Raw genomic sequence first — 23,814 nt, forward strand, 5'->3', positions numbered from 1 at the left:
CTAGGGGAAACACTGATCTTCTGTTTATACATTGTATGAACAGAAAATCAGCATTTCCCCTGCTGACAGGAACGAGAGCTGTGTGTTTACACACACAGCTCCCGGTCCCCGCTCTGTACCGAGCGATCGCGTGTGCCCGGCGGCGATCGCGCCCGCCGGGGACACGCACGGGAGTCGGGGGCGAGCGGGGGGCGCGCGCGCCTCCGGCGGCGCGCGTGCGCCCCTAGTGGCGGCTAATAGGCAGGACGTCATATAACGTGATCTCGCCTAGGAGAGCCACCTTGTGGACGTATTTCGACGGTGCGGCGACGGCAAGTGGTTAAAATGCCGTCATATATATACAGTGGGCGGTCTAGAAGTGGTTAAAGGAAGTAAGGAAAGGAGGGAAGGGAAAGGGGGGGAAGGGAAGGAAAGGAGGGAAGAAGAAAGGAAGGAAGGAAGAAGGGAAGGAAGGAAGGAAGGGAAGGAGGGAAAGGAAAGGAAAGGGGGAGGAAGAAGGGGAAGACAAGGAAGGAAGGAAGAGAAAGAAAAGAGGGAGGAATAAGGGGAAGGGAAGGAAGGAAGAGAAGGAGGGAAGCAGGGAGGGAAAGGAAAGGGGAGGAAGAAGGGGAAGGAAAGGAAGGAACTAAGGAAAAAAGGGAGGGAGGAAAATGAAAGGGGGGACAAAGGGGAAGCAAAGGAAGAAAAGAAGGAAGGAAAGAAGGAAGGAAGGAAGGAAGGAAGGGAGGGAGAAAGGGAGGAAGGGAGAAAAAAGGGAGAGGAAGAACGGGAAGGGAAGGAAATGAGGGAGGGAAGGGAAGGAAGGAAGGAAGAGAAGGAGGGAAGGAGGGAGGGAGGGAAAGGAAAGGGGAGGAAGAAGGGAAAGGAAGGAAGGAGAGAAGGAAGGAAGGAAGGAAGGAAGGAAGGAAGGAAGGAAGGAAGGAAGGAAGGAAGGAAGGAAGGAAGGAAGGAAAAAAGGGAGGGAAATGAAAGGGGGAGGACGAAGGGGAAGGAAAGATGGAATGAAAGAAAGAAAGAAAGAAGGAAGGGAGGGAGGGAGAGGTTGAAGGGGAAGGGAAGGAAATGAGGGAGGGAAGGAATTAATGAAAAGAGGGAGAGGAACGGGGGAAGAAGAAGGGGAAGGGAAGGAAATGAGGGAAGGAAATGAGGGAGGGAAGGGAAGGAATTAATGAAGGGAGGGAGGGAGAGTAAAAGGGGAAGAAGAAGGGAAAGGGAAGGAAATTAGGGAGGGAAGGGAAGGAAGGGTGGGAGAGTAAAAGGGGAAGAAGAAGGGAAAGGGAAGAAAATGAGGGAGGAAAGGGAAGGAATTAATGAAGGGAGGGAGGGAGAGTAAAAGGGGAAGAAGAAGGGGAAGGGAAGGAAATGAGGGAGGGAGGGAAGGGAAGGAATTTATGAAAGGAGGGAGAGGAACGGGGGAAGAAGAAGGGGAAGGGAAGGAATTGAGGGAAGGAAATGAGGGAGGGAAGGGAAGGAATTAATGAAGGAAGGGTGGGAGAGTAAAAGGGGAAGAAGAAGGGAAAGGGAAGGAAATTAGGGAGGAAGGGAGCTAGCCATATTGCTATATGTGTAGTAGGATATGTAGTAATGCGATGAGGGTTGGCTGAGAATATACCGTGGTCATGGAAATAAGCAAGCTAATTTGCAGTGATGAATGTATATGTATAGAATGTAATCTATATAAGGTATAGGACAGACTTTATTCTATGTCCTCACAGATGAGTGTATAAAAGTATCAGTCAGCACGTTCCCTGTGCCCTGCTCTCTGGACTGTTCCATTGAGAAGTAATGTACATGTGATGTAGGGTAATGAGAAGAGAAGAGCGCTCCTCCTTGTCAGAGATGTGTGGGTGATTGGGAGAGATGAGGGATTCGTGTGAGGACCAGGCCTCCTGCCCACTCATCCCTGCAGCAGAATGGAAGAAGAGGAGAGCTGCTGCATCCGTTGCCGTGGGAACCAGGTCAAGTCTCGCGAGTCCTTCCCGCATCCCTCATAGAACAGACTGGTGCTGAGGAGGGAGATCTCGCGAGATTTGGGCCGGGTGCTTCCGGTCGGAGAGGACAGAGAAGTCGCTGCGGTAGGCGAGGAAGAAGAGGAAGGTGAAGGTAGGTGCAGGAATGGATGGAGCTGAGGGTAGAACGTCCGGGCTCCGATATTGGGACCCCATCGCTTCCATTGCTCATAAGAGAGGCTGCTATCCATCCCGCCCACACAGGAGCCGCACCAACCTCCATCTTACGTTACCACAAGGAGCACCTACCCCCGCTACACACTACACGGCGGTATAGAATGACTGCCACCATGTCAGGACAACTGAGCCCAGACATGTGTGACACGATGGCCAGTCCTTACATTCACTGACCGCCTTCTCCATCACACTCTCTTCTCTCCTCATCATACCATGTCCACATGTCACACGGCTTACATCACAGGACCACACAGTCCTACTGGAGGGGCAGAAGGGGGCGTGATGGCAACGCTGATCTCTCTACATAGTCACAGTTATTGCCAACATATCACCTGTACAGAGTGACCGTCACAAGGTGACAAGCTGCCAACACTGACCTGATGACCTCACCTGTACCTATGTACTTGTATTGTGACAAGTGCAAGTACAGTGTAACATGCTGCCAGCACTGCTTTGATGACATCACCTATACATCGTGCCCTTTACAGTGTAACATGCTGCCAGCACTGCCTTGATGACATCACATATACATCGTGCCCTTTACAGTGTAACATGCTGCCAGCACTGTCTTGATGGCATCACCTATACACCGTGCCCTTTACAGTGTAACATGCTGCCAGCACTGCCTTGATGACATCACATATACATCGTGCCCTTTACAGTGTAACATGCTGCCAGCACTGTCTTGATGACATCACCTATACATTGTGCCCTTTACAGTGTAACATGCTGCCAGCACTGTCTTGATGACATTACATATACATTGTGCCCTTTACAGTGTAACATGCTGCCAGCACTGCCTTGATGACATTACATATACATTGTGCCCTTTACAGTGTAACATGCTGCCAGCACTGCCTTGATGACATCACCTATACATTGTGCCCTTTAGAGTGTAACATGCTGCCAGCACTGCCTTGATGACATTACATATACATTGTGCCCTTTAGAGTGTAACATGCTGCCAGCACTGTCTTGATGACATCACCTATACATTGTGCCCTTTAGAGTGTAATATGCTGCCAGCACTCATCTGATCACCTGTACAGAGTCACAGTTACAACTTAAAATGCTGCCCACACTGATCTAATGACATCACCTGTACGTAAGTCACTTTGTGACAAGCTGCTAACATCAATGTAAAGATATCACCTGTACAGCGTGACATGCGCATAATAACTTGCTTCTAAAACTGACCTTGATGACACATCACATAATGACACTCACACTAGAGCTGCGCGATTCTGGCTAAAATGAGAACCGCAATTTTTTTTGCTTAGAAAATAGAGTTCTCGATTCTCTCACGATTTTCGTGGCGTAACATCATCTTTCACATTAAAACAAAAAATATTCGTCTAACTTTACTGTTTCGTTTTTTTTTTTATTATTATTCATTGAGTGTATTCTTGCCCCAAAAATTGCATTTGAACGACCGCTGGGGAAATACAGTGTGACATGAAATATGGCAGCAATTGCCATTTTATTCCCTAGGGTCCCTGCTAAAATATATATAATGTTTGAGGGTTCCAAGTATTAACCCTTTTTTGGCCACTAGCAGAGGTTATTACCGCACCGCTAGCGGCCGAATTCCGCAGAAATTCCGATGGTATAGCACCATCGCACCTCCCGCCCCAGTGTGAAAGGGGCCTAAGAAGGAATTTAGTTACAATTTTTCATGAAAGTGAAAAAAGAATCCGCGCAATAGGACCAAATATTGCCTGTGAGTGAGTATAGAGTTTTTACACCCTTAATGAATTAATTTGAGCAGCTGCCCCTACCTGATTTATTTCACATAGGTGAAATAATAATTTGAGAGAGGATGGAAGTAGGAATGGCGCTAGCTTTTAAAGTGCAGTGCTGACGTGGTAAATAGTGTTACAGGCGCCTGTACTTAATAGTGGAGGTTCACCCTATAAAAAATTTCTAACACTGCATCCAGCACCGTGCCGCATATAAAATGTCACTGACCTTTATTTTTTTTCCCCCGTAGATATCGTTTAGCCGTGGAATTCACCGCGGCTTCCGGGTAGGGAATCCCCCGGGAGTGGGTGTTCCTATTGACATGCCAATCAATTGGCATGCTAAACGACGGCGCACACAGCGCGTCACAACTTCCTGAAAGAAGCTCGGCTCGGCTCTATTTGGCGCCAGTGCGCAGGCGCCGAATAGAGCCGAGCCGACCCGAGCTTCCTTCGGGAAGTCTTGACGCGCTGTGTGCGCCGTCGTTTAGCATGCCAATTGATTGGCATGTCAATAGGAACGCCCACTCCCGCGGGATTCCCTACCCGGAAGCCGCGGTGAATTCCATGGCTAAACGATATCTACGGGGAAAAAAAAATAAAGGTCAGTGACATTTTATATGCAGCACGGTGCTGGATGCAGTGTTAGAAATGTTTTATAGGGTGAACCTCCACTTTAACCACTTGCTTACTGGGCACATATACCCCCCTCCTGCCCAGGTGAAATTTCAGCTTTCGGCACTGCGTCGCTTTAACTAACAATTGCGCGGTCGTGCGACGTGGCTCCCAAACAAAATTGACGTCCTTTTTTCCCCACAAATAGAGCTTTCTTTTGGTGGTATTTGATCGCCTGTGCGGTTTTTATTTTTTGCGCTGTGAACAAAACAGTTGCGACAATTTTGAAAAAAATACAATATTTTTTACTTGTTGCTATAATAAATATCCCAATTTAAAAAAACAAAATCTATTTTTTTCTCTATGTTTAGGCCGATAGGTATTCTTCTACATATTTTTGGTAAAAAAAAAAAAAATCGCAATAAGCGACTGGTTTGCGCAAAAGTTATAGCGCCTACAAAATAAGGGACAGAATTATTATTTTTTATTATTTATTTTTTTACTAGAAATAGCGGCGATCTGCGATTTTTATTGGGACTGCGACGTTATGGCGGACACATCGGACACTTTTGACACATTTTTGGCGCCATTCACATTTATACTGCGATCAGTGCTATAAATATGCACTAATTACAGTATAAATGTGACTGGCATTGAAGGGGTTAACACTAGGGGGTGAGGAAGGGGTTAAATGTGTACCCTAATTAGAGTTCTAACTGTGGGGGAAGGGGGGTGACTGGGGGGGGGGGTGACCGATCTATGTCCTTATGGACAAGGGACACAGATCGGTCTCCTCTCCAGAGACAGCACCGCTGTCTCTGTGTAAAACGGCAATGAGAGATGATCTCATATGTTTACATATGAGATCATCTCTCATTGGCCCCACAGATCGCATCGCAAACGGCCACTCTGATTGGCCGTTCGCGGCGATCTGTGATTGGCTGTGTCCAAGGGACACGGCCAGCACAGCAGTTCCCCGCTGCGCGCTCTGGGGGAACGCGCAAAGGGGCGGACGTCAATTGATGTCCACTTGGATTTTGGGATCCGCGCTGTAGCCGTCATTTGACTATAGCGCGGGTCCCAAAAGGTTAATAGTGAAAAACGCAGTGACATACAATCAAATACAGGTAAATTGGTGCATTTTAATAAAACCTCATTTTGAAATCCTAGTACGAAAAGTAAAGGAAAATGCAGGTGATATCCAAAATGTGTGTGTAAATAGCAATGCGATTAAGTGAAAATAGATTAATTAAATTGCTTGAGCAGCTGCGATAAAAACGCAGTTCCAAGTGATCCAAAAAATAATAATATATATAATAAAATAAAATAGTGCACCTTAATAAAATCCTTGTGCTACAAAGGCTAGTGATATCCACTCCAAAGGTGTTAGAAATGACAAAGAAAAAATTAATTAAGTGCCAATAATTATAAATAAAAATAAAAATTCGAAAAAGTGCTTCATGCTGCTGTGAACGTCTAGTTCTATGCTTCACACAGTGATCCACTCCAATCTGTGCTCCTATATGGACCGCACTCACCAGTTTTGTGCCCCCTCTTGGGGTTTGCAGCATTCACAGTGTATGCCACTGTGCAGCACTCTGGCAAAGGCACGTCCTGCTGTGGTCCTGGTGGTGCTCTCAGTGTTTATCCCATATACAGGAAAATTGCTTAGGTAGCTGCGTTTTTATCGCAGCTGCTCAAGCAATTTAATTAATCTATTTTCACTTAATCGCATTGCTATTTACACACACATTTTGGATATCACCAGTATTTTCCTTTACTTTCCTACTTTCTGTACTAGGATTTCAAAATTAGGTTTTATTAAAATGAAACAATTTACCTGTATTTGATTATATGTTACTGCGTTTTTCACAATGTTTCATGTTGTTACAAACTTGGCAGACTGCCCGATTTTTTTCTTTACACACAGAAGTTTATCCCTTTGATCTAAGAAGGAAGCATTAGTTACAATGTTTCCTGTTAAGAACTTGGCAGACTGCTGGATATTTTCTTTTGACAGCTGAGTGAGAAGATACTTGGTATATGAAAGAATCGGCAAACTCTGCATTGGAGATCGTCAGGGCGGTTGAATCGAGATCATAATTTTTTAACGATTTAATAGTGCAGCTCTAACTCACACTGTAATATGCTGTCAGCACTGACCTTGATGACACATCACTTGTACATAGGGACAGTGACACTGTAATATGCTGTCAGCACTGACCCGATGACATCATTTGTACATAGTGGTGGTCGCATTGTAACATGCTGCCTGCAGTGATCCAATAATAACACCTGTACATAGTAGAAGTCGCACTGTAACATGCTGCCAGCACTGACCTGATGATATCACCTGTACATAGTGACCTTCACATTGTAATATGCTGTCAGCAGTAACCTGATGATATCACCTGTACATAGTGACGGTCACATTAATATGCTGTCAGCACTGACCTGATGACATCATTGTACATAGTGACGGTCACATTGTAATATGCTGCCAGCACTGACCTGATGATATCACCTGTACATAGTGACGGTCACATTAATATGCTGCCAGCACTGACCTGATGACATCATTGTACATAGTGACGGCCACATTGTAATATGCTGCCAGCACTGACCTGATGATATTACCTGTACATAGTGACAGTCACATTGTAATATGGAGCCAGCAGTGACCTAATGACATAATTTGTACATAGTGATGGTCGCATTGTCACATGCTGCCTTCAATGATCCAATAATAACACCTGTACATAGTAGAAGTCGCACTGTAACATGCTGCCTTCAATGATCCAATAATAACAGGTGTCCATAGTAGAAGTCGCACTGTCACATGCTGCCTTCAATGATCCAATAATAACACCTGTCCATAGTAGAAGTCGCACTGTAACATGCTGCCAGCACTGACCTAGTGACATCACCTATAGATAGGGACAGCTGACCTGCTGCAAACTTGGGGCTAATTGACTTGACCTCCTGATAAAAACCTTTCATGGTTTGCTGCCCACTCTTTTATTTTGGGGTCTGGGGTGTCTGACAGCCCTGATTTGATGACATCTCTACGTGGTGACAAAGGCTCAACCTGCAGACTCATCCGACTCTAAACTTCTTATGTGACTTTCTTGCCATTGCGATTGCATGTGATATTTTACAGTTGTTTACTGCACCTAGGTGTGTTTTGAAAATGTCTCTTGCACCTTTGTACATATATGCTGCCAATTGCAGAATCCATATGTACATATACACAGGCTATAAAGAACATTACCTTTCCCCCACATGACCAGTAAGCAACCTCATGTTGGTCTGCTGAAACCACGCTGACATGAGACACTTACTTCACTCCCAGACTAGCAGTCTTATGGCCAAGATGTTTCTGGAAATTTCATGAAGTGTTTAATTCATTCACTCAGCAAATGTCACAGTTACTATTCATCCGTGTGTCATAAAGTTACATAACTGTAAGTTAAATACTGTTAATCCAGCCCAGGTCTGCTACATGCCGGCATCACTTCCCAAGGACAGGAATGCTCTGCACAACCTCCTTGGAATGCCTTGGCTTGTGTGATTCACTTGTCTTGCCGCATGAATATGACTTTCAATGTTTTTGTAACGTGCACTTCTATGTGCGTGTTTTTAGTTACAGTGACAGTTGTGGTGAGTTTAGAGCTCACTGAATATTAACACATACGTGGAGTACACAGTCACAGATGGCTTTTTTTTTTTTGATCATTCTCCTTCTTGGGAATAATAACAAGGATCCTTATGGAAGAGATCAGCAGTCCTCTCTTTGACAGCATTTACTTTTGCCCCCAAACACACTTATGTGCAACAACACTAAACATCAAATACCCTATTCTATACTATTGTGGGTGTTCACAGTCACTTGAAGCTTGAAGATCCAAAAGAAACACAAGCTTTATTTGGAATAGTGTTGCATTCTTTTGGCATAATAGACTTAAAGCGGAGTTCCATCCAAAAGTGGAACTTCCACTTAATCCACTCCTTGCCCCCTTACATGCCACATTTGGCATGTACATTTTTTGGGGGAGGGGGGGGCTTCAGTAGGAGTGGGACTTCCTGTCCCACTTCCTCCTTCCGCCCAGGGACCGCTTAGGCAATACATCATATCGCCTACGGCGGCCCCTCCCTGTAGGCGATCGCCTGGGACACGTGACAGGTCCCAGGCGATCGCCTGACCCCTCACAGAGCGCAGCGCCGCTCGCGCATGCACAGTGAGTGCCCGGCCGTGAAGCCAAAAGCTGTCACGGCCGGGTGCCCACATTAGGAATGGAGGCGCCACCTGGAGAGGGGGGGAGAGGAGCAGAGCTCCGGGTGGCGCGTTGCTGGAACGTGGAGCAGGTGAGAGTCTGTTTATTAAAAGCCAGCAGCTACACTTTTTGTAGCTGCTGACTTTTAATAAACATAAAAAAAGCCTGGAACTCCCCTTTAATTGAAAGCTACTCTAAGGGCTCGTTTACACTTTCTTTAAAACATGGCTTTGGTTACGCTTTGTTAAAGCTCTCTGAATGCCAGTCAAAGCTACAGTCACTAAATAAAATGGTTAGCTTACAGTCCTGTTTAGAGGTCGACCGATATGGGATTTTCTCTGGCCGATGCCGATATTTAGAAATCAGGGCGACTGATGGCCGATTTTTTAATTTTTTTGTCAGGTGGCACTGATTGGCACTGGCAGGTGGCACTGGTTTTTACTGGCAGGTGGCACTGATTGGTGCTGGCAGGTGGCACTGGTTGGTGTTTGCACTGGCAGTTGGAACTGATTGGCATTTGCAGTTGGCACTGATTGGCACTGGCAGGTGGCACTGGTTGGTGTTGGCACTGACAGGTGGCACTGGCAGTTGGCATTGATTGGCGCTGGTTGGCAGTGGCAGATGTCACTAGTTGGCCCTGATTGGCACTGGCAGGTGGCACTGGTTGGCACTGATTGGCACTGGCAGGTGGCACTCTCAGATGGCACTGGTTGGCACAGATTGGCACTGACAGGTGACACTGATCGGACTGGCAGGTGGCACTGGTTGGCTGTGATTGGCACTGGCAGGTTTCACACTGAGCCAATATAGTGTAACTGTGTGAAACTGACATGTAACTGAATGTAGAGAGAGACCAGCTGTTTATATTCAGCGGTGATGTAGGGGGGGGGGGGGTGGGACCCGGGGCGCGCAGGACCCAGCAGTTATCAAACACCAACCAATGATTGGGCTGCTTAAGAAAGAGGGCGGGATCACATATACCTAGTGGCCCGCCCAGATCCCATCCCATTGGCCCACCCCGGGTCCCACCCACCCCCGACATCAACGCTGAATTTTGACAGCTCCTCTCTGTCTGCATTCAGTTACATATGTCAGTTTCATACACTCATTGTTTTTTGCAAGCGTCAAATGCCGCTCTGGCAGTGGAGTGTGAGGAAGGGAGGAAGAACATTTGTGGGTCAACGGGGCATGGTGCGGTCAGTGTTAATCGGCCGAATTTGCATAATATTGGTCGACCTCTAGTCCTGTATACACCTTGCATTTGCTTTGCTTCAAAAATTATAACCCATTTCCCTTTAGTGGTGCTTCAAAGTGTGTTCAAAGTCTCCATAGAAGTCCATGACAAAGCTCGGTTGAAGCACCTGAAGCTTTTGAGAGGCTGTAATTCAGCTTTAGCTAGGCTTTGTTTTGGAGAAATTGCAGGTATGAGATATCCACACACACAGGGCATCTGCCAAGCTTCATTGAGGCTGGGTTCACACCTATGGGAATTGGATGCAGTTTTTCCTCGCATCCAATTCGCATGACTGGAGATTGTGACCAGCTCCTTATTGAGCCGGTTCCCATATATCTCCGAAGCGGCTTGCACAGGAAGGCTGTGCGTCTTTGGCTCCGTTTCAGGGCTGAATTCAGAGAAAAATATTTGGCCTGATTGGTCCCTGAAACGAAGAACAGGGGTGCACCAGACCACTGCTGCGAGCTGCATCCATTGGAGGTTTAAACCCAGCCTAAAGCTTCAAAAAAGCACCAACGAAGCATCATTGAAGCACCACAGAAGCATCGCAGAAGCACCACTGAGGCATCAAGAAAGCACGTTGAAGCAGTAGAGGCTTTAATGTCAGTTGAAGTCGAAGCAAGTGTAAATGGGCCCTAAATCTGCTGCACACGTTTTTTCTTGCCTGGACAACTGTTCTCAGCTTTCCTCCCACCCAAGAAGCCCGATCAAAGTGAAAAAAAAATGGAGGAGCAAAGTCTTGCTATGCTGGATGAGGAGGCTTTTATCTGTAAGCTGTGGTACACCCCTTTCCTTATGATTGCTGAATATGCTGCCAGGACACATGGAATAGTGTCAATATCCTACACAATTCTGAAAAATCACCAGAAAAATGTGCAGCTTGGTATGAATAGGGGCTTAAATGAAAAAATAAATCATTTGTTAGCAAAGCTTTATCTCATATCCGTACTTGACCAGATCTTTACTATATTTAAAGTGGAAGTCCGTGCAAAAACTAAAATCCCTGCATCTATAGCCACCAACATTCTAACACTAACCAATCTAGTGCTGAAAAGAAAAAATCAGTATACAAACCTTTTCTACAGGCGATCCTCTGATCCCACACTGAGCTGTTAGCCGCGGCTTCGCTGTGTTGCTGTCAATGGAAGCCCCATAGTAAGTCTATGAGTGACGTCACTTCCCATTTATTTCACAGCCGTTGTGTACTTAACCACTTAACCACTTAAGCCCCGGACCAATATGCAGCCTAAAGACCCAAGGTGTTTTTACAGTTCGGGACTGCGTCGCTTTAACAGACAATTGCGCGGTCGTGCGACGTGGCTCCCAAACAAAATTGGCGTCCTTTTTTCCCCACAAATAGAGCTTTCTTTTGGTGGTATTTGATCACATCTGCGGTTTTTAGTTTTTGCGCTATAAACAAAAATAGAGCGACAATTTTGAAAAAAAAGCAATATTTTTTACTTTTTGCTGTAATAAATATCCCCCAAAAACATATATAAAAACATTTTTTTTCCTCAGTTTAGGCCGATACGTATTCTTCTACCTATTTTTAGTAAAAAAAATCGCAATAAGCGTTTATCGATTGGTTTGCGCAAAATTTATAGTGTTTACAAAATAGGGGATAGTTTTATTGCATTTTTATTTTTTATTTTTTTTTTACTACTAATGGCGGCGATCAGCAATTTTTTTCATGACTGCGACATTATGGCGGACACTTCGGACAATTTTGACACATTTTTGGGACCATTGTCATTTTCACAGCAAAAAATGCATTTAAATTGCATTCTTTATTGTGAAAATGACAGTTGCAGTTTGGGAGTTAACCACAGGTGGCGCTGTAGGAGTTAGGGTGCACCTAGTATGTGTTTACAACTGTTTGGGGGTGTGGCTGTAGGAATGACGTCATCGATCGTGTCTTCCCTATAAAGGGAATGACGCGATCGATGCGCCGCCATAGTGAAGGACGGGGAAGCCGTGTTTACACACGGCTCTCCTCGTTCTTCAGCTCCGGGGAGCGATCGCGACGGAGCGGCTATAAACAAATAGCCGCGCCGTGGTCCCGGATCGCTCCCCGAGCGGACCCGACCTCCGCATGTAGCGGGGGGGGTCCCGATCGGACCCCCCACCCGCTAATAGGCGAGGACGTACCCATACGCCCATGTGCCTGTACGTGCCATATTGTGGACGTATATGTACATGGGGTGGTCCTTAAGTGGTTAACTACCGTCTGCCGTCAATTGACGGCGGCACGATAGCTCCATTGTTCTGACAGGACGTCTTATGACATCTTCGTCTTTTCGAGCCACTAGGGGGCGCACACGTGACGCCGGCGGCACGCGCGTGCACCCGCACCCGTCGCGTTACTGGGAACACGATGCACGTGCGGCCGCCGGGCACCCGCGATTGCCCACTAACTGAGCAGGACCGTGGATCTCTGTGTGTAAACACAGAGATCCACTTCCTGTCAGGGAGAGGAGACCGATGCTGTGTCCCTTGTACATAGGGACACCGATCGGTCACCTCCCCCAGTCAGTCCCCTCCCCCCACAGTAAGAATCACTCCCAGGGAACACATTTAACCCCTCCCTCACCCCCTAGTGTTAACCCCTTCCCTGCCAGTCACATTTATACAGTAATCAGTGCATATTTATAGCACTGTTCACTGTATAAATGTGAATGGTCCCAAAAATGTGTCCGATGTGTCCGCCATAATGTCGCAGTCTCAATAAAAATCGCAGATCGCCGCCATTACTAGTGAAAAAAAAAGAAGCGGGAGTTCACCCATTAATTTATTTTTTGACCTTTTCCCCTTAGATTTCTGCTCGTTTTGTCTAGGGGAATCGGCTAGTTGTTTTAAAATATGAGCTGTACTTTCCCGTTTTCGAGATGCATCTTCTCAGTCGCTTCCGGGTATGGGTCTTCGGGAGTGGGCGTTCCTTCTTGATTGACAGTCTTCCGAGAGGCTTCCGACGGTCGCATCCATCGCGTCACTAGTAGCCGAAAGAAGCCGAACGTCGGTTCGGCTCTATACTGCGCCTGCGCACCGACGTTCGGCTTCTTTCGGAAAATCGTGACGCGATGGATGCGACCGTCGGAAGCCTCTCGGAAGACTGTCAATCAAAATAGGAACGCCCAGTCCCGCAGCCCATACCCGGAAGCGACGGAGAGGATGCATCTCGTAAACCGTAAGTACAGCTCATATTTTAAAACAACTAGCCGATTCCCCTAGACAAAACGAGCAGGAATCTAAGGGGAAAAAGTATATTGTAGGGGTGAACCTCCGCTTTAATTATGTCCCCTATTTTGTAGGCGCTATAACTTTTGCGCAAACCAGTCACTATACGCTTATTGCGATTTTTATTTTTTAACAAAAATATGTAGAACAATACATATCGGCCTTATTATAGCAAAAAGTAAAAAATATTGGGCCAGATTCACGTATCTGGCCGTATCTTTGTGCGGGCGTAGCGTATCCTATTTACGCTACGCCTCCGCAACTTGGCCAGGCAAGTACAGTATTCACAAAGCACTTGCTCCGTAAGTTGCGCCAGCGTAGCGTAAATTGGCCGGCGTAAGCCCGCCTAATTCAAAATAGGCTGGTAGGGGGCGTGTTGTATGTAAATGAATCGTGACCCCATGTAAATGACGCGCCTTACAAAAGGCGCATGCGCGCGCATGCTCAGTATCATGTTGAATTTACTCCATAAGATACGCCAGCCCCAATGCCTGTGACGTGAATGTAACCTACGCACAGCCCCATTCACGTACGACTTAGGTAAACGACGTAAAAAGATACGCTTGCCGACATCCATACTTTGCATTGGCTGCGCCTCATATAGCAGGGGTAACTTTACGCCGGACGTAAGCCTAACGTAAATGGCGTCGCGGGCGCAAGTACGTTCGTGAATCGACGTATCTACCTAATTTACATATTCGACGCGTAAATCTACCAAAGTGCCCCTTGCGGCCAGCATAAATATACACCCAAAATTCGGACGGCGTAGGAGACTTATGCCGCTCGTATCTTGGCCAAATCTATGCGTAACCGATTCTAAGAATCAGGCGCATAGATACGACTGCTCACATTCGGACTTACGATGGCGTACGTGGAGATACGCTGTCGTAAGTTCACTGTGAATCTGGCCCATTGTGTTTTTTTCAAAATTGCGTTTTTTTTTTTGTTTATAGCACAAAAAATAAAAACTGCAGAGGTGATCAAATACCACTAAAAGAAAGCTCTATTTGTGGGAAAAAAAGGATGTAAATTTTGTTTGGGAGCCACGTCGCACGACCGCGCAATTGTCAGTTAAAGCGACGCAGTTCCGGAAGCTGAAATTTTGCCTGGGCAGGAAGGGGGTATATGTGCCCAGTAAGCAAGTGGTTATTCACCATAGCCATATATGATGTTATAGCAGAATCTTTTTACCCTAGCAGAATGTTTCTAACCTGTCAGAGAATTTGTATAAAAGGAATGGATGTCTGCACACAAGGTAGCGATGAATCTCTTTATTGTAAAATCCGTAACATGAATAACACCACAGGACAGCAAACAGGTACAGGTAGACGCGTTTCACACAGTGACGCTGCGCTTATTCATTACAGAGGATTTGTAGCACTAATTTCCGTTGACAAGTCCAGGAGTGCTGAGCAGGGTGCTTGTTTATCTAGTACTGAGTGTAAGTACTAAAACTGGAGAGTACAAAATCTGGTGCAGCCATGCATGGCAGCCAATCGGCTTCTAACTTCAGCTTGTTCAGTTAAGCTTTGACAATAAAACCTGAGAAGCTGATTGGTTTCTATGCAGAGCTGCACCAAATCTTGCAGTCTCCAGTTTTAGTAAATAACCCATAATGTGGATGTCACAAGAGCAAGCCTCATTCCCAATGGTTATGGGTGTGGCTGGCCATCCTTCTAATTCTTGAAAAAGATCTGGTATGGCATCAGCTTTACCTCTTCATTTTGTGACCCAAGACATTGATAGCTCTTTATTACTTTGTCTATAAAGTACTCAGACTCTCTGTAGCAGCATGTGTCTTTTATATTGATAGTAAGGGAAGGAGGGAGACATGACAACAGTGCTAAGGTAGCCTTGACTTATCACTTGATCATGACACCCAGGTGTTGTGTAATCGCTTCCACTGACGTGTGTACATAGGTGCCTACACATTTGTAATTGTATGAGTGTGAATGTATACAAAAGAAGATATTTTATATATATCTTACTTCAATAGGAAATAGATTTGTTGCTGGTAGACATTGATGGTTTAAAGTGACCCCATTAAGATAAAAGTATGGCAGCTGCCATTGCTGATTTGTTTTTTGAGGCATTGGCATTAGTACAGCAGATTTACTGAATAAACTATGAAAATAATGGTGGTTGGAGTTGGGTTTGATTAGGCTCGTCCAGAAATTGGCCATTTTTGTAAAGTGCATTTATCCATATAGCACAGCATTGCTTTGGGATAGGTTACAGCAGTACAATAATTCTGGACATATTTGCATATCCAATATCTAATTGGGTCTGGGTTTATTTTTCATTGTATGTGATGTGTGTTAACTCAGCGTTTGTGTATTTTTCCTCACAGCTATCCTAGCCATTGACGAAAGCCGTCAGACGGGTGCTGCAGGTCATTTAGCTCTGTCTCTCATTGGTTCAGCTTGCATAGATCACAAGTTACATAAACATACTTCAATAGACAATTGGGCCACCTGTGTGAAAAAGAAGTGCAATTCAAACAGCATCGTACACGGAAAATGTCCATCATTCTAAAGCATGGCTGATTGCATGGCAGGAAAACAAATGTTTACAGCTCCAAATGTTCCTATTTGAAATGTTGCCTCCTTCTAACTAAGCAGAGGCCCTAGGACAGTGATGGCAAACCTTCGCACCCCAGATGTTTTGGAATTACATTTCCTATGATACTCAACTACACTGCAGAGTGCATGAGCATTGTGGGAAATGTAGTTCTAAAACATCTGGAGTGCCAATGTTTGCCATCACTGCCCTAGGGGTTTGGTATAAAAGCCCAGAGCAGATCTCAAATCATGAGGCTGCAGTTTGGTAACACTTAAGCCCCGTACACACAGGCCGAATGCCGGGCGGCATTGGCTTGTTCAATAGAAACCAGCTGACATTCAGCGTGTGTGTACTGCAGCTGGTCCGACAAATACACCACCTTTTGTTATTTTCATAAAAAAAAATGTAAAGTTTTATAGTTACTTTAACCACTTGATGCCCACGCTATAGCCAAAAGGTTAGGTTGCCCAAGGGCGTACATGGACATCCCCCCCATGCTCATGCTGCCCGCCTGCCCCCTGCGGCCGATCACATGATGTAAACAGAAGCTGGTAATCTGCTTTTTCTTTTCTCACAATGACAGTGTGACGAGAATAAAAAAAAGCTGATTATCAGTTGGATGTAAACAGGACTGCGGTCCCACACAATGACAGCCACTTCTGCTAACCAGTGCCATGTACCAGTGCCACATACCAGTGTCCATCAGTACTGCTATACATTGCCACCTACCAGTGCCCACCATTGCCACCTTTCAGTGCCCATCATTGCTGCCAATCACTGCCACCTATCACTGCAGCCTCATCAGTGCCTCCTGATCAATGCCACCCATAAGTGCAGCCTATCAGTGCAGCCTCATCAGCGCATCATCAATGAAGGAGAAAAATTACCTGTTTGCAAAATTTTATAACAGACTATGATAACTTTTTTTTTTTGTTCAGTCTTTTTTTTTTTTGCTTAGCCAGTGGTGAATAAATACCACCAAAAGAAAGCTCTATTTGTGTGAAAAAAATAAAAAATAAATAAAAACTTCATAGGGTAGAGTGTTGCATGACGCGCAATTGTCATTCAAAGAGTGACAACTCTGAAAGGTGAAAATTTGCCTGGGTAGGAAGGGGTATAAGTGCCCAGTAAGCAAGTGGTTAATGTGTATGCAGCCGCATGCATCTGTATACAGTGTAAAAGGTGTGCAGTGTGCAAAATTACAGATCACAAATATAAACACAACACAAACAAAGACTGCAGGAAGTTGGGGGAGAAGTGTAATGAATAGTAACAGCGCCACAGATGTGTGCTCAAATGAACAGCTGCTAATCCAATAATTGAGAAAAAAAAATATTTGTGAACTGTATAAAGTGATCAGAATATTATTATTATTATTATTATACAGGATTTATATAGCGCCAACAGTTTACGCGGCGCTTTACAACATCAGGGAAGACATTATAGTTACAATACAATTTAATACAGGAATGATCAGAGGGCCCTGCTCGTTAGAGCTTACAATCTAGAAGGCAGGGTCAAGTGGAAAGAGGGTAGTAGATGTGGGGGGTGATCAGGTGGGAAACGTTAAAATACAGTTGTTAGATGTGGGTAGGATAGGCTTCTCTGAAGAGGAGGGTTTTCAGGGATCCTCTAAAAGCTAATAGAGAAGGAGATAGACGGATAGTTTGGGGTAAGGAGTTCCATAGGCTTGGAGAGGCTCTGGAAAAGTCCTGTAGACGAGCATGGGAGGAGGTGATGAGAGAGCTAGAGAGCAGGAGGTCTTGAGAAGAACGAAGAGAACGATTAGGTTGGTATTTGGAGACTAGGTCAGTGATGTAGCTGGGGGCAGAATTGTGGATGGCTTTGTAGGTCGTAGTTAGTATTTTGAATTTAATTTGTGGGGCGAGCGGAAGCCAGTGGAGGGATTGACAGAGAGGAGTAGCAGAGACAGAGCGGTTGGTAAGGTGGATAAGTCTGGCCGCAGCATTCATGATGGATTGAAGGGGGGTTAGAGTATGTAGCGGTATGCCAATGAGAAGGGAGTTGCAGTAATCAAGGCGAGAGATGACCATGGAGTGAATTAAGAGCTTTGTGGCGTCATTGGTTAGAAAGGGGCGTATTTTGGAGATGTTGCGAAGGTTGAGGCGGCAAGATTTGGACAGTGATTGAACGTGAGGCTTAAAGGACAGTTCAGAGTCCAGGACTACTCCTAGGACCTTGACATGTGGGGATGGGCTAATAGTTGTGCCATCAATTTTGACAGAGAGATCAGGGGAAGAGGCACATGGGGGAGGAAAAATAATAAATTCCGTTTTGGATAGATTGAGTTTGAGGAAGTGGTGTGACATCCAAAGTGATATATCTGATAGTAAATTAGTGATACGTGAGGAAAATGAAGGAGTGAGTTGAGGGGCAGAGAAATAGATTTGAGTGTCATCAGCGTAGAGGTGGTATTGGAAGCCGTGGGAGGTTATCAGCTGACCCAGGGAGGAGGTGTAGATTGAAAATAGGAGGGGTCCAAGAACAGAACCTTGGGGGACCCCAACAGAGAATGGTAGAGGAGAGGAGCAAGTAGAGTTGTAAGTAATGCTAAAGGTGCAGTTGGATAAGTAGGTAGAGAACCAGCGAAGAGTAAAGTCACGGAGACCAAATGTGTGGAGTTTTTTGAGGAGGAGTGGGTGGTCAACCGTATCGAAGGCGGCAGAGAGGTCCAGGAGTAGGAGCACAGAATAGTGTCCTTTAGTTTTGGCCGTTAGTATATCGTTTGTTAGTTTTAGGAGAGCAGTTTCAGTGGAATGTTGAGGACGAAATCCAGACTGAAGGGGATCAAAAAGGTTATTGTCAGCAAGGTGTATGCTCAGTCGGTTGTAGACTAGACGTTTAAGGAGTTTGGATAAAAAGGGGAGCAAGGAGATGGGGCGTAGGTTGTCAAGATTGGACGGGTCCAGTGAGGGCTTTTTAAGTATGGGGCTGACTAGTGCATGTTTCAAAGAGTTAGGGAAGATGCCAGAAGAGAGGGAGAGATTGAAGATGTGGGTAAGAGAGTGTAGAATAGAGCAAGAGGGTGAACGTAGCATTTGTGAGGGAACAGGATCCAGAGCGCAGGTGGTAAGATGGACATTAGTTAGTAATTTAGCGACCTTGTCTGTAGTGGTGGGGTTGAACGAGGGAAGTAGTGATTGTACCTGTGTGCATGAGGTGTGAGGTGTGGAGGGTGTCTGAACAGTAGAGAATAGTGCTAATCCACACGCAAAAAAATGTTTACAATCTAAAATAGTGAAAACTACAAATTACAACATGTGTACATATGTGTTTAAACCAATTATGCAACATTTTTCATGTGTACATATATATGCGTTAAACCAAACCAATATGGAATATCTATAAAGTGCTAGTGCATAATTGAAACAATATGCAACATACTATAAAGTTGCTGAGATAAGGCGCAGAAATAAATCTAAAAATGCAACGATGAATATCAGTTGCCTGCTGCTGCTGCTGCTCCTTGCAGACGTCACAGGACGAAACAGATGTAGAGCAAGGCCAGGACGCTGAGGACCATGACAGGTCTAAAGGTGAAAGGGCTATACACAGCTGAGCATGTTACTCCCTAGTGTCGGGCAGGCACTCTTGAAATGTGAGTGGAATCAAAATAGTTTTTTACCAAGCCTGTGAGATATTATTTACACTATGGAAACCTCCTTCCTTGTTCATTGTTTGTCCCATGATGTAATCGTTGAGAGAAAAACTGTGATTGATGACCATTTGTGGGAGTGTGTTGCTCCAATTGATATATCCAATTTTTTATCTGGTGAGTCCAATTGAGAGAGCGATGAAGGATTCACATATTGGTGAAGTTTGCTTTTGTGTTAATCACATAGGGAGAGACTGTTCACTCATTTGGCATACTTTGTAATTTTTGTTAATTTTTTCAATATTGATATTAAGGGTGCGCATCTTCACTGGTCTCACAATTCGGTTCGATTACGATTATCTGGTAAGCGATTTGATTCCACGATGCATCACGATTACCGACAAGCTCCCACTTCCGCTTGGGCCGCCTAGGTGTCCCTTCCTCCCTGAGATCTTCTGGGACACATCACAGGTCCCAGAAAATTGCCCAGCTATGCAGGACAGCGCAGTGAGAAATGCGCAACCGGCGGATGCCTATAGTAGTATTGCCAGCGCCGTGGACAGGCGGGGGAGAGAATGGAGGGGTCGGATGGCCATGTCGCTGGATTGTGGGACAGGTGAATGTCTTTCTGCACACACTTGTGGAATGGCGAGAAACTACGATACCTGAAAATCTCCATAACCGACGCTTTACATTTTTTTTTTACGGTTACCAGGTTAGAGTAACAGAGGAGGTCTAGTGCTAGAATTATTTATCTCGCTCTGACGATTGCGGCGATACCTCACATGTGCGATTTGAACACCATTTACATATGCAGGCGCGGCATGAGTATGTGTTTTCTTTGCTGCACGAGCTTGCGGGGACAGGGGCGTGGGAGGCACGGTCAGAGCGGTGAAGGTGGCGGGAGGGAGGAATGTCCCCTCCCGCTCCTCTGGGCTAACAATCGAGCGGCTTTTGGCCGCATCGGTTGATATCACTGGAAAGCAGACTGCCAGCTCTAAAAACGGTACCGGGTTGATGCCTGGAGCTGTGGTCATCATCCCGGGCAATCGATACTCCTGGTCACATGCATCGGAATCGCATCGGGGACACCGATTAATTTCGGCACCCCTAATTGACATTCATTGTTGCATTTTTTTATTTTTTCGCCACCTTATCCTAGCACCTTTCTAGTATGTTGCATATACTTTGTATTATGCACTAGCACTTTATAGATACTGCATACTGAATTGGTTTAATGCATATATATGTATACATGTAAATGATGCATAATTGGTTTAAACACATACAGTCATGGCCAAAATTGTTGGTACTCAGAAATTTTTCCAGAAAATCAAGTATTTCTCACAGAAAAGTATTGCAGAAACACATGTTTTGCTATACACATGTTTTTTTCCTTTGTGTGTATTGGAACAAAACAAAAAAAGGAGGAAAAAAAGCAAATTGGACATAATGTCACAAAAAACTCCAAAAATGGGCTGGTCAAAATTCTTGGCACCCTTTCAAAATTATGGATAAATAAGATTGTTTCAAGCATGTGATGCTCCTTTAATCTCACCTAGGGCAAGTAACAGGTGTGGGCAATATAAAAAATCACACCAGAAAGCAGATAAAAAGGAAAGAAGTTCACTTAGGCCTCTTTCACACGGAGCGGATCCGTAATTGATCCGATCCGTGTGTGTCCGTCGGCTCAGCGGGGATCCCCGCTGCGCTGTCGGCGGACAGGGCGGTCCCCGCACACAGTGCAGAGACCGCCCTGTCTCTCCTCCACTCTCCCTTATGAGGAATCGGATGAATACGGACAGTGTGTCCATATTCATCCAATCCGTTCCGCCGGACGGAAGAAAAATAGGGTTTTCTTCCGTCCGCAAAAGCGGATCTTTGCGGACGCGGATGGTTGCGGACAATAGCGGATGCATCATCCGCTAACGTCTGCAATCCCATAGGGAACCATTACAAGTCCGTAAATGGACCGTTCGTCCGTACGTCTGAAAGGGGCCTTAGTCTTTGCATGGTGTGTCTGTGTGTGCCACACTAAGCATGGGCAACAGAAAGAGGAGAAGAGAACTGTCTGAGGACTTGAGAACCAAAATTGTGGAAAAATATCAACAATCTCAAGGTCACAAGTCCTTCTCCAGAGATCTAGATTTGCCTTTGTCAACAGTGCGCAACATTATCAAGAAGTTTGCAACCCATGGCACTGTAGCTAATCTCTGTGGGCGTGGACGGAAGAGAAAAATTGATGAAAGGTTGCAACGCAGAATAGTCCGGATGGTGGATAAGCAGCCCCAAACAAGTTCCAAAGAAATTCAAGCTGTCTTGCAGGATCAGGGAACATCAGTGTCAGCGCGAACTATCCGTCGACATTTAAATGAAATTAAACGCTATGGCAGGAGACCCAGGAGGACCCCACTGCTGACGCAATGCCAAGCTGCGGTTTCCAAAGCGAGCAAAGTCCTTTCTTGTATTAAGAGAGGTATGGACTCCAGAGACAGAGATATAATTTTGCCCCTGTACAAATCATTAGTAAGACCTCATCTGGAATATGCAGTTCAGTTTTGGGCACCAGTTCTCAAAAAGGATATCGGAGAACTGGAGAAAGTGCAGAGAAGGGCAACCAAACTGATAAGAGGGATGGAGGAGCTCAGCTATGAGGAAAGATTAGAAGAACTGAATGTATTCACTCTTGAGAAGAGGAGAATAAGGGGGATATGATCAACATGTACAAATATATAAGGGGTCCATATAGTGAACTTGGTGTTGAGTTATTCACTTTACGGTCAACACTGAGGACAAGGGGGCACTCTTTACGTCTAGAGGAAAAGAGATTTCATCTCCAAATACGGAAAGGTTTCTTCACAGTAAGAGCTGTGAAAATGTGGAACAGACTCCCTCCAGACGTGGTTCTGGCCAGCTCAGTAGATTGCTTTAAGAAAGGCCTGGATTCTTTCCTAAATGTACAGAATATAACTAAGTACCTTAGTACTTAGTACTAAGATTTGTAGGTAAAGTTGATCCAGGGAATATCCGATTGCCTCTCAGGGGATCAGGAAGGAATTTTTCCCCTGCTGTAGCAAATTGAATCATGCTCTGCTGGGGGTTTTTGCCTTCCTGTGGGTATGGAGTTGGGCGTATGGGATTGTACTGTGTTTTTTATTTTGTTTGTTTATTTTTTTGTGGTTGAACTGGATGGACTTGTGTCTTTTTTCAACCTGACTATGTAACAGAGACATAAAAAACCAAGACTACAGTTTGCCAAAATGTACTTAAGTAAGCCAAAATCCTTCTGGGAAAACGTCTTGTGGACAGATGAGACCAAGATAGAGCTTTTTGGTAAAGCACATCATTCTACCAAAAACGGAATGAGGCCTACAAATAAAAGAACACAGTGAAATATGGTGGAAGTTCAATGATGTTTTGGGGTTGTTTAGCTGCCTCTGGCACTGGGTGCCTTGAATATGTGCAAGCCATCATGAAATCTGAGGATTATCAAAGGATTTTGAGTCGCACTGTAGAGCCCAGTTTCAGAAAGCTGGGTTTGCGTCCGAGATCTTGGGTCTTCCAGCAGGACAATGACCCCAAATATATGTCAAAAAGCACCCAGAAATGGATGGCAACAAAGCGCTGGAGAGTTCTAAGGTGGCCAGCAATGAGTCCAGATCTAAATCCCATTGAACACCTGTGGAGAGATCTTAAAATTGCTGTTGGGAAAAGGCACCCTTCCAATAAGAGAGACCTGGAGCAGTTTGCAAAGGCAGAGTGGTCGAAAATTCCGGGTGAGAGGTGTAAGAAGCTTATTGATGGTTATAGGAAGCAAAGTTATTTTTTTCCAAAGGGTATGCAACCAAATATTAAGTTAAGGGTGCCAAGAATTTTGACCAGCCCATTTTTGGAGTTTTGTGTGATACTATGTCCAATTTCCTTTTTTTCCTCACTTTTTTTGTTTTGTTCCAATACACACAAAGAGAATAAACATACATGTCTATAGCAAAACATGTGTTACTGCAATATTTTTCTGTGAGAAATACTTGATTTTCTGCCAACAATTTCGGCCATGACTGTACATACACATGTTATAATTTGTAGTATTCACTATTTTAGATTGTAACGTTTTTTTGTGTGTGGATTAGCGCTATTCTGATCACTTTACACAGGGCGGAGAAGTGTAGCTGGACTTTAAATTATTTTTGTAGATTAAAGGTAGCCATATACAGCTTGAGTCAAGCATCACTTTTGAGAATTGGACCCCCGTGGACAATAATGAGCAGTTCTGTTAGAAGCTCTTTTTCACACCCAGATATTTTCCCTGGAGAAGAGAGGAACAAATATTTCACTGTACTTTTTACAGGCCCAT

The 23,814-nt window shown here is 45.0% G+C and overlaps 1 protein-coding gene across 1 annotated transcript in view; it reads left to right on the forward strand.

Moving 5' to 3' along the window:
- Positions 1-1,999: 1,999 nt before the first annotated feature.
- ARF3 (ADP ribosylation factor 3) overlaps positions 2,000-23,814 on the forward strand; it is a 44,234-nt gene continuing 22,419 nt past the window's right edge. Inside the window, exon 1 of the mRNA XM_040341175.1 lies at positions 2,000-2,103. The gene's annotated coding sequence lies outside the window, so the exon portion shown is untranslated. The remainder of the gene's footprint in view (positions 2,104-23,814) is intronic.

This window comes from Rana temporaria, chromosome 2 (genome assembly GCF_905171775.1).
Source record: "Rana temporaria chromosome 2, aRanTem1.1, whole genome shotgun sequence".
NCBI classification, from domain to species: domain Eukaryota; kingdom Metazoa; phylum Chordata; class Amphibia; order Anura; family Ranidae; genus Rana; species Rana temporaria.